The sequence below is a fragment of the Equus quagga genome, unplaced genomic scaffold, assembly GCF_021613505.1.
Source record: "Equus quagga isolate Etosha38 unplaced genomic scaffold, UCLA_HA_Equagga_1.0 114794_RagTag, whole genome shotgun sequence".
NCBI classification, from domain to species: Eukaryota; Metazoa; Chordata; class Mammalia; order Perissodactyla; family Equidae; genus Equus; species Equus quagga.
In genome coordinates, this window is record NW_025795707.1 from 1 (window position 1) to 8,423 (window position 8,423).

The 8,423-nt window shown below is 44.7% G+C and overlaps 1 long non-coding RNA gene across 1 annotated transcript; it reads right to left on the reverse strand.

The window, feature by feature from the left end:
- Window positions 1-6: 6 nt before the first annotated feature.
- LOC124232776 (uncharacterized) lies at window positions 7-7,685 on the reverse strand. Its single transcript, XR_006886914.1, has 4 exons — window positions 7,619-7,685; window positions 7,111-7,205; window positions 652-789; window positions 7-265 (listed from the first exon to the last, which is right to left on the reverse strand). It is a non-coding gene; the product is annotated as an uncharacterized LOC124232776 (long non-coding RNA).
- Window positions 7,686-8,423: the final 738 nt, after the last annotated feature.

Consider the following 8,423-nt stretch of genomic DNA (forward strand, 5'->3'; position numbering starts at 1 on the left):
TGAGTTCCTGGGGACACAAAGCTCAGTGACACTGTGCCCTGTTTGTGGGGAGAGTTGTGTGGCTCACAGCCTCATCCCCTGAGAGCAGAGGGAGCAGGCAGCTCAGTATTCCTTAGGCAGGCCAGCAGGTCTGAAATGCTCGGGGTCGTTGCCACTCCAGCCCCATTCCCCAGCTCTCTGGTCGGAAGTCAAGTCCTCCAAGTCATAGCTGCTGCTTCCAAAGGAAAGCTTGTGTAAGAGTCCTTGAAGATATTCCCTGGCGTTGCTGGAAGGAAGCGAGAGAGGATATTGTCTCCTGGGTCATTCTAGACAGCTCCACCTCCCAATTCCCTTCTCTCTTTCCACCAAGGAATGGCTTTCAGAGGAGGCTGGAAGAGCCCATGCTCAAGAAGGAGGGGCTAAAACATGCACCTCCTTGGGCAAAGGTCCAGGTCAACTGGTTCTTTCCATGTTCCGCAACAGAGCTCTGCAGAGATCCCTCCCTTTCTCTTTGGGGGTGGGGGAGGCACATCCACACCAGCCCTGCTCTGGCTCTGCTGGCCACCCAGACCTCAGGAGCAGGGGCAATAAGAGCGGGGACCACAGCCCTCCTGACTCTGGAGACAGACAACTCTGCTCCGCTCTCCCTGGCCACCCCAGCACCCCAGTCACCTGATCACTTGAGCGGCTCAGACACCCCCAGGGCCCCTTTGTGCAGCATCATAGTTCCCCCGGGCATAGAAGTATCTGCTTGAATGTTGGTAATTGGCTTGTCTCATGTCCCAGTAGGCTCCCACCAAGTCCCAAGCCCTGGAAAGAGACAAAATAACCAAAATGAAGCTGGTGAGATACCGGAGGAGTGAAGGAATGGAAACTGTCCACTCCTTTCAGATTTTGACTCCTGACAAAGCAGTGAGAGGAGAAGGGGTTCCACATTTTTCCACTACGATGGTGCATAAGACAAATACATCCTTTCCACTGAGGGAGGGCAACTCGGGCTTGAATAAATTCGACATGACAGGCATCAAAGGCACAGAACAAATGCTGAAACCGGCAGTAAGGGATGAGGCGGAGTTGCCTGAGGGAGCTCCACAGGCCCTGTGTAGGCAGACTGCGCTGTAAGGCGTGAGCATCCTGTTCAGGTCTCTGCCTGCTCACTGAGCTCCGGTTTCCTCACCCTTCACTCGGGAGCATCATACCTACCTCCACAGTAGATGAAATGAGCACAGTAGATGAAATGAGTAGATGAAATAGAAAATGAGCGAGGGCCGGCCCCCTGGCAAGTGGTTAAGTTGGCACCCTCCACTTTGGGAGCCCAGGGTTTCGCCAGCTCAGATCCTGGGTGCGGACATGGCACCGCTCATCAAGCCATGCTGAGGCGGCGTCCCACATGCCACAGTAGAAGGGCCCACAAGTAAAATATACAACTGTGTACCAGGGGGCTTTGGGGAGAAGAAGAAGAAGAAAGAAGATTGGCAATAGATGTTAGCTCAAGTGCCAATCTTTGAAAAAATAAATAAATAAAATAAAACATAATAAGGGAACTGCCCAACAATCCCTAGCATGTCAGAGGGCCTGATGTAAGTTAGTTTCCTTTTCCTGTTAGTGAACGGTAGTGGGGACAATGAGATGCCACTATACACCATCAGAACGACAAAAATTTTAAAAACTGATGGTATCAGTTGTGGTGAGGATGTGGTACACCTGAAACTCTTATATTTTGTGGATGGAATTGTAAATTGGTGCCGTTTTGGAAAGCTACTTGGCAGCATCTACTGGAGCTAAACCTCCATCTCCCTTGTTAGCCCACAACCCCTCTCCTGGGTATCTGCCCCCAGCATGAGTGAGTGTGTGTCCACCAGAGAGCATGCACACCAACGTGCACAATGTCACTGCAGTTTCATCCACAACAGCCCACAACTGAAAAGATCCAATTATCCGACAACATAGAGTGAGCAAGTAAATCATGGTACATTTCTACAATGGAATACTGCACACCAATGAAAAAGAGCAAACTGTTGATACATATAAGCAACAACATGGATGAATCTTATAGACACAATGTTGAATGGAAGAATGCCAGATCAAAAGAGCACATTCCACCTAATTTCTCTTATGTGAAGATCAATGTAAATTGGTGCAGCCACTATGGAAAACAGTATGGAGGTGCCTCAAAAAATTAAAAATAGAACTACCTTACGATCCAGCAATTCTGCTTCTGGGTATTTATCCAAAGAAAACAAAAACACTAACTTGAATAGACCTATGCACCCTATGTTCATTGCAGCATTATTTACAATAGCCAAGATATAGACAAACTAAACATCCATCAGTGGATGAATGGATAAAGAAGATGAGGTGTACATATATATATATATATATATACACACACACACATACATATACACAATGGACTATATTCATTCATAAAAAAGAATGAAATCTTGGGGCCTGTCCCGTGGCCGAGTGATTAGGTTCGCACGCTCCGCTTCGGTGGCCCAGGGTTTCACCAGTTCGGATCTTAGGCACGGACATGGCACCACTTATCAAGCCATATCGAGGTGGCGTCCCACATAGCACAACCAGAGGCACTCACAACTAGAATATACAACTATGTACTGGGGGCCTTTGGGGAGAAGAAGGAAAAAAAAAGATTGGCAACAGATGTTAGCTCAGGTGCCAATCTTAAAAAGATAAAATAAACACAATGAAATCTTGCCATTCATGACAACGTGGATGGACCTTGAGGACATTGTGCTAAGTGAAATAAGTCAGACAGAGAAAGGCAAATACTGTATAATCTCACTTATATGGAGAACCTCAAAAAATATCCCAGCTCATAGATACAGAGAACAGATTGGCGGTTGCCAGAGGCAGGAAGTAGTGGGCGGGAGAAATGGGTGAAGGGGGTCAAAAGCACAAACTTTCAGTTATAAAATAGTTAAGTCCTAAGAATGCAATGTACAGCATGGTGACTACAGTTAATAACACTGTATTGCATATTTGAAAGTTGCTAAGAGAGTAAGTCTTAAAAGTCTTCATTACAAGAAAAAAAATTTTTGTAACTATGTGTGGTGATGGATATTAACTAGACTTATTGTGGTGATCATTTCGCAACACATACAAATATTGAATCATTACGCTGTACATGAAACTAATATAATGTTATATGTCAATTATACTTCAATAAAATTTTTGTTAAAGATAATAAGCAGGAAAAACTAATCTATAATCATAGAGGCCAGAATAGGGGTTACCTTTGGTGGGGACATTAACTGGGAGGGGACACGAGCTGTCCTTCTGGGGTGCTGGAAATATGACACATCTTGGTCTGATGGTGGTAGCGTGGGTGTTTACCTATGCAGAAGTTCATCAAGCTGTGCAGTTTACTGTATCTCAGTTTACTGTTATAGCTCAATGAAAAGAGTTTAAAAGACCATTAGTGGAAAAATAGATGCTCAAAACAGATCTAAGTGAGGAAGAGCTGGAGGAAGTGTCTGTCGTGCCTGTGTTGCTCAGTAAATATTTATTGAGACGTGCCGTGGCTCACATGTCAAGGATTTCTTTAAACCTACTCACTTGGAGAAAAGAAAAACCAAGATGGATAGTTTTAATTATTCTTTTTCTTTTATTTTTTTGTGAGAAACATTCACTCTGAGCTAACATCTGTTGCCAATCTTCCTCTTTTTTTGCTTGAGGAAGATTAGCACTGAGCTAATATCTGTGCCAATCTTTCTATATTTTATATGTGGGTTGCCACCACAAAATGACTTCACAAACAGTGTAAGTCTGTGCCCGGGATCCAAGCCAGCTTCGGTGGTCCGAAGCAGGGCATGCAAGACTTAACCACTATGTCACGGGGCCAGCCCCTTAATTATTCTTTGGTTTGTGTGTGTGTGTATGTGTGTGTGTGAGGAAGATTGGCCTTGAGCTAACATCTGTTACCATCTTCCTTTTTTTGCTTGAAGATTAGCCCTGAGCTAAGATCTGTGCCAGTCTTCCTCTATTTTGCACGTAGGACGCCACCACAGCGTGGCTGGACGAGCAGTGCGTAGGTCCGCGCCCAGGATCCCAACCTGCAATTCCCAGGCTGCTGAAGCAGAGCGCGTGAACTTGACCACTGCGCCACGGGGCTGGCCCCACCTTAATTATTATTGATGTGCTTTGTTCTGTGGCATATGTCTCACTAACTTCATGTATTAATTCTTTTGTCTCTGAGTCCGTGAATAGCTGATCTGGGGCTGAGCCTAACAACAGTTCTTTCTCTGATGCTGCCTTGACGTTCATTCCATGTTCTCCAGTTTGATAGGTAAGAGTTTTCTCCAAGTACTTGATAGATTCTATCACTGGGTTGTAGCAACACCTGAGATAGTCATTCTCATTGGTATTGTGTTTAAAATAACCTCAAGCCTTGTTCAAAACGCTGATTCCTAGCCCCACCCCATCTCCAAGATTCTGACTCAGAGGCTAGAAGAGGCTCAGGATTTCGTTTCATACAAAAACTCCCAGCACATTCAAATGCAGGTGCACCACAGCACAAATTCTGAAATTCGCTGACCTAAGGGAGGAGATATTTTTTACTATGTGCAGAAAACTTAGCAGCTAGCACCAAAATTCTTTTTAAGAACTGTATTCAGAGAAATTCATTTAAAAAGAGTAGCGCATGGGGCAGACCCTGTGGCGGAGTAGTTATGTTCGTGCGCTCGCTTCATCCGCCCAGGGTTTTGCCGGTTCAGATGCTGGGCACGGACAGGGCACCGCTCATCAGGTCTTGTTGAGGAGGTGTCCCACAGAGCACAACCAGAGGCACTCACAACCAGAATATACAACTATGTGCTGGGGGCTTTGGAGAGAAAAGAAAAAGAAAAGAAAAGAAAAGAAAAAAGATTGGCCATAGATGTTAGCACAGGTGTCAATCTTTTACAAAAAAAAGAATAGCACAGGAAATTCAAAATATAGAAATATTGAATTTGTCAAATTTCAACAAAAAAATTACAAAACTTTCAATTGCAACATTAATACATCAGTTCCAGTTCTGCATGTAAGGAGTTTGGAAGTCAATACTCCAATTCAGCAACAAGCAAATAGCTGAACAGGTTGAAAATGCACCAATTCTTCTTGACTCTGTAAGAGAGGGGAGGACACAGGGCAGACCACTGCCCCCGAGACAGGAGAGTCAGACGGGCAGACACAGGGATGCCAGTCCTACTGGAGCAGAGACTCAGGAGGCCCCACCAGTGCGGGAACCAGTGCTGAGGGAGGAGAGCCTGAACTGGAATTGATGAATTTCTGGAGGTTCAGTGGGCACAACTCTGAGAGTTAAAAACTCTAGGGGCCCCAGTCACAGGGGGCCCCACATTATTGCGAGATTTACCTTCAGGAGTGCTGCCAGGTTCTCACAAAAAATCCCCTCAGGCTTCCAGCAGGAGGAGGGAAAAGGAGCCATTTGAAGCAAGTCAGAGTCCTCTGTTCTTCTTCCCAAGGGCCGCCCTCAGGGGAAACTGTATTATCAGAGTCTAACTGCCCTGGGCAAGGGAAATACCCAACTCCAGCCCACTCCAGCCATCCTGCCCCACTTGAGGGGGAGGAAAAAACTGAGAAACACTTAACTAGTTCCCAGTCCAGAAGCGTGGGCTCACTGAAAGACTGCGACCCAACCCTAGGACAATAGAACCCCTCCCTCCCCCCACATCTCACCAGCAAGTCACTAAAGGCCCAGTTACAAGAGCTCCTTTTACCCAATACACCACATCCAGCTATCAAGAAAAAATCACAAGGCATACCAAAAGGCAAAACACAGTTTGAAGAGACAGAGCAAACATCAGACCCAAACGTGGCAGGGATATTGGAATTATCAGACTGGGAACTTAAACCAACCATGCTGAATATGCTCAGGGCTCTATGGATAAAGCAGACAGTGCGCAAGAACAGATGGTGACGTAAGCAGAGAGATGGAAATGCTAAGAGAGAACAAATCAATGCTAGACATGAAAAACACTGGAACAGAAGGAGACAATGCCTTTGATGGGGTTAGCAGTAGAATGGATATGGTTGAGAAAAGAATCTTCGAGCAAGAGGATTCAATAGAATCCTCAAAAATCAAAAAGTAGAGAACAGACTGAAAAAAAAAACAAAACAGAACATCCAAGTACTGAGGGACAACTAGAAAAGGGGTGACATATGTGTTTGGAATACCAGAAGGAGAAGACAGAGGAAGGAACAGATGAAATATCTGAAACAATAATGAGTGAGAATTTCTCCACATTAATGTCAGACACCAAGCAGAGATCCAAGAAACTCAGAGAACAGCAAGCTGGATAAACCCAACAACAAGAACAACTAAAACACACCTAGGCATGTACAGAAAATCAAAGATAAAGGAAAAATGCTGAAAGAAGCCAGAGGGAAAAAATACCTTAGCTACAGAGGAACAAAGATGAGAATCACATCTGACTCCTCCTCAGAACCCATGCAAACAAGAAGAGAGTGGAGGGAAATATTTAACATGTTGAGAGAAAAAAACTGCCAACCCCAAATTCTGCACCCTGTGATATCATCCTTCAAAGGTGAAAGAGAAATAAAGACCTTCTCAAACAAAAATCGAAGGAATTTATTGGTAGTAGGCCTGCCTTGCAAGAAATGCTGAAAGTAGTTCTTTAGAGAGAAGGGAAATCATATAGGTCAGAAATTCCCATCTATGTAAAGAAAGGAAGAGCATTACAGAAGGAACAAGGAAGGTAAAGCAAGATTAATAACGACACGTGAAGTTTAAAGTCTTGCAAAAACTGACACTGAAGGTTCCCTCTCTGGGAACACACTGAGTTCACAGTGAGACTCCAAGACTGAGGAATTTGCCACTTGTGAATTCCCACAAGGAGCTCACCCCCAGGGAGTGCTGACCCCTCTGCACACTCCCGGCAAGGACAGGCTGGGCCCGAAGCACCGCTGAAACTCTGGTCTGGAGACTCCATGGAGGGTGCTGAGGCAGACCAGCCTGGAAGGAGAAACACTCCTGCTCTGACCCGTTTGCGGCTTCTCTGAGGAGCACCCACTTCCAGTGGCTATGTGGCCTCTGCTCAGAGTGAATCCTGGGGACAGCTGGATGCGCCCTCCATCCTTCAGGGCTCTTACCTTGGACAGCCTCCTTGAAGAATGAAAACCAGCCTTCACTGCTGACTCCCACGACCAAGGAGCAGAAAACAATGGCAGTGAAAAGCTTCATTGTGCTGAAGTGAAAGACACAGAGGGCCGGAGAATCACAACCAAGGTAGACACATGTTTTGGGATTCTGAATTTCAAAGACAGCCTAGTTCCCAATTTCCATTTGTTTTTATTAGGATCATTACTGTAGGAAAGATCGAAATGGGTTTTAGGATGAAGCATAAACCCTTAATTCTCAGCCCAGATCTCTAAAGAAAATAAGAAGTTCCCAAAGTTTTACCGGTTTGTGGCCAATTTGTCACTCAATAAAGCAGATTAGAGTCGATCAATAAGCATTTCCTGAGGTCCTACTCTGTCCAGCATTGACCTCATAATGGGTAGAAAACACAACTTCTCCCCAGTCAGAATTTACCAAAAAGTGAGAAAAAGATCTCGAAGGAGAAAAACAAGAGAATTACTCCCCAGAAGAAAGCCTCACCTGTGGCCGTTTCTCCAGCTGAAATTCAGTCGCTGGTGTCTCTCCTGGCTTTGGCATTAGTGGGAAGAGAAGTCTTAAGTCCAACAATGTGCCTTGGTAAAGTCCATCTTGCTCAATTCTTCTGTGTAAATAAAAAATTAGCATATTGAATAAAACTATTTTCCTTATCCTCAAGTAGTTTCTTTCAAGTGGAGTCATTCAAGGCATTTGTTTTCTGGCAGATTTTCCTAATTGCCACATTTGCTCTCTTTTTAGTTTCCTACATTACAGGAGAAACTTGCATTTGCAAAATCAGCCGTGAGAGGACAGGGCCCTTTCTCCACTTCCTCCGCTGTGTGTTTTTCCAGTCTCACCCCTGTTTGGAAAAGGATCTTCCCAAAAAATTACACATGGATTTCATGCTCTAAGAGGGGATCCATATTATTAGCAAAGGGGATGTTAGCTTCTCTCTTGGGGCTTCTCTCTAAGGCATGTGAGGACACAGGACAAGCAAGACTTGTCAGCTTGACCAGCCATGGAATGAAGTAATGATTCTGGGAGAACCAAAGAAGGCAGGCAATTAAAGCAGGGTCTTCTAGGCAGCAGATCTCATATTGATAAAAACTGTGTATGCATGTGTATATGCAAACATGCATCGTTCTGCACTCTCTTTTTGTAACTTAACGTATCTTGAAGGTCCTTCCATATCATGTTTGTGGCTCTTTTTATACATTGTATGGATGGACCGTAATTTATACAGTATTGGTGGCCATTTGGCTTTTACCAGTCTTTCGTTAATGCAAATAATCCCACATTTGTTAACCTT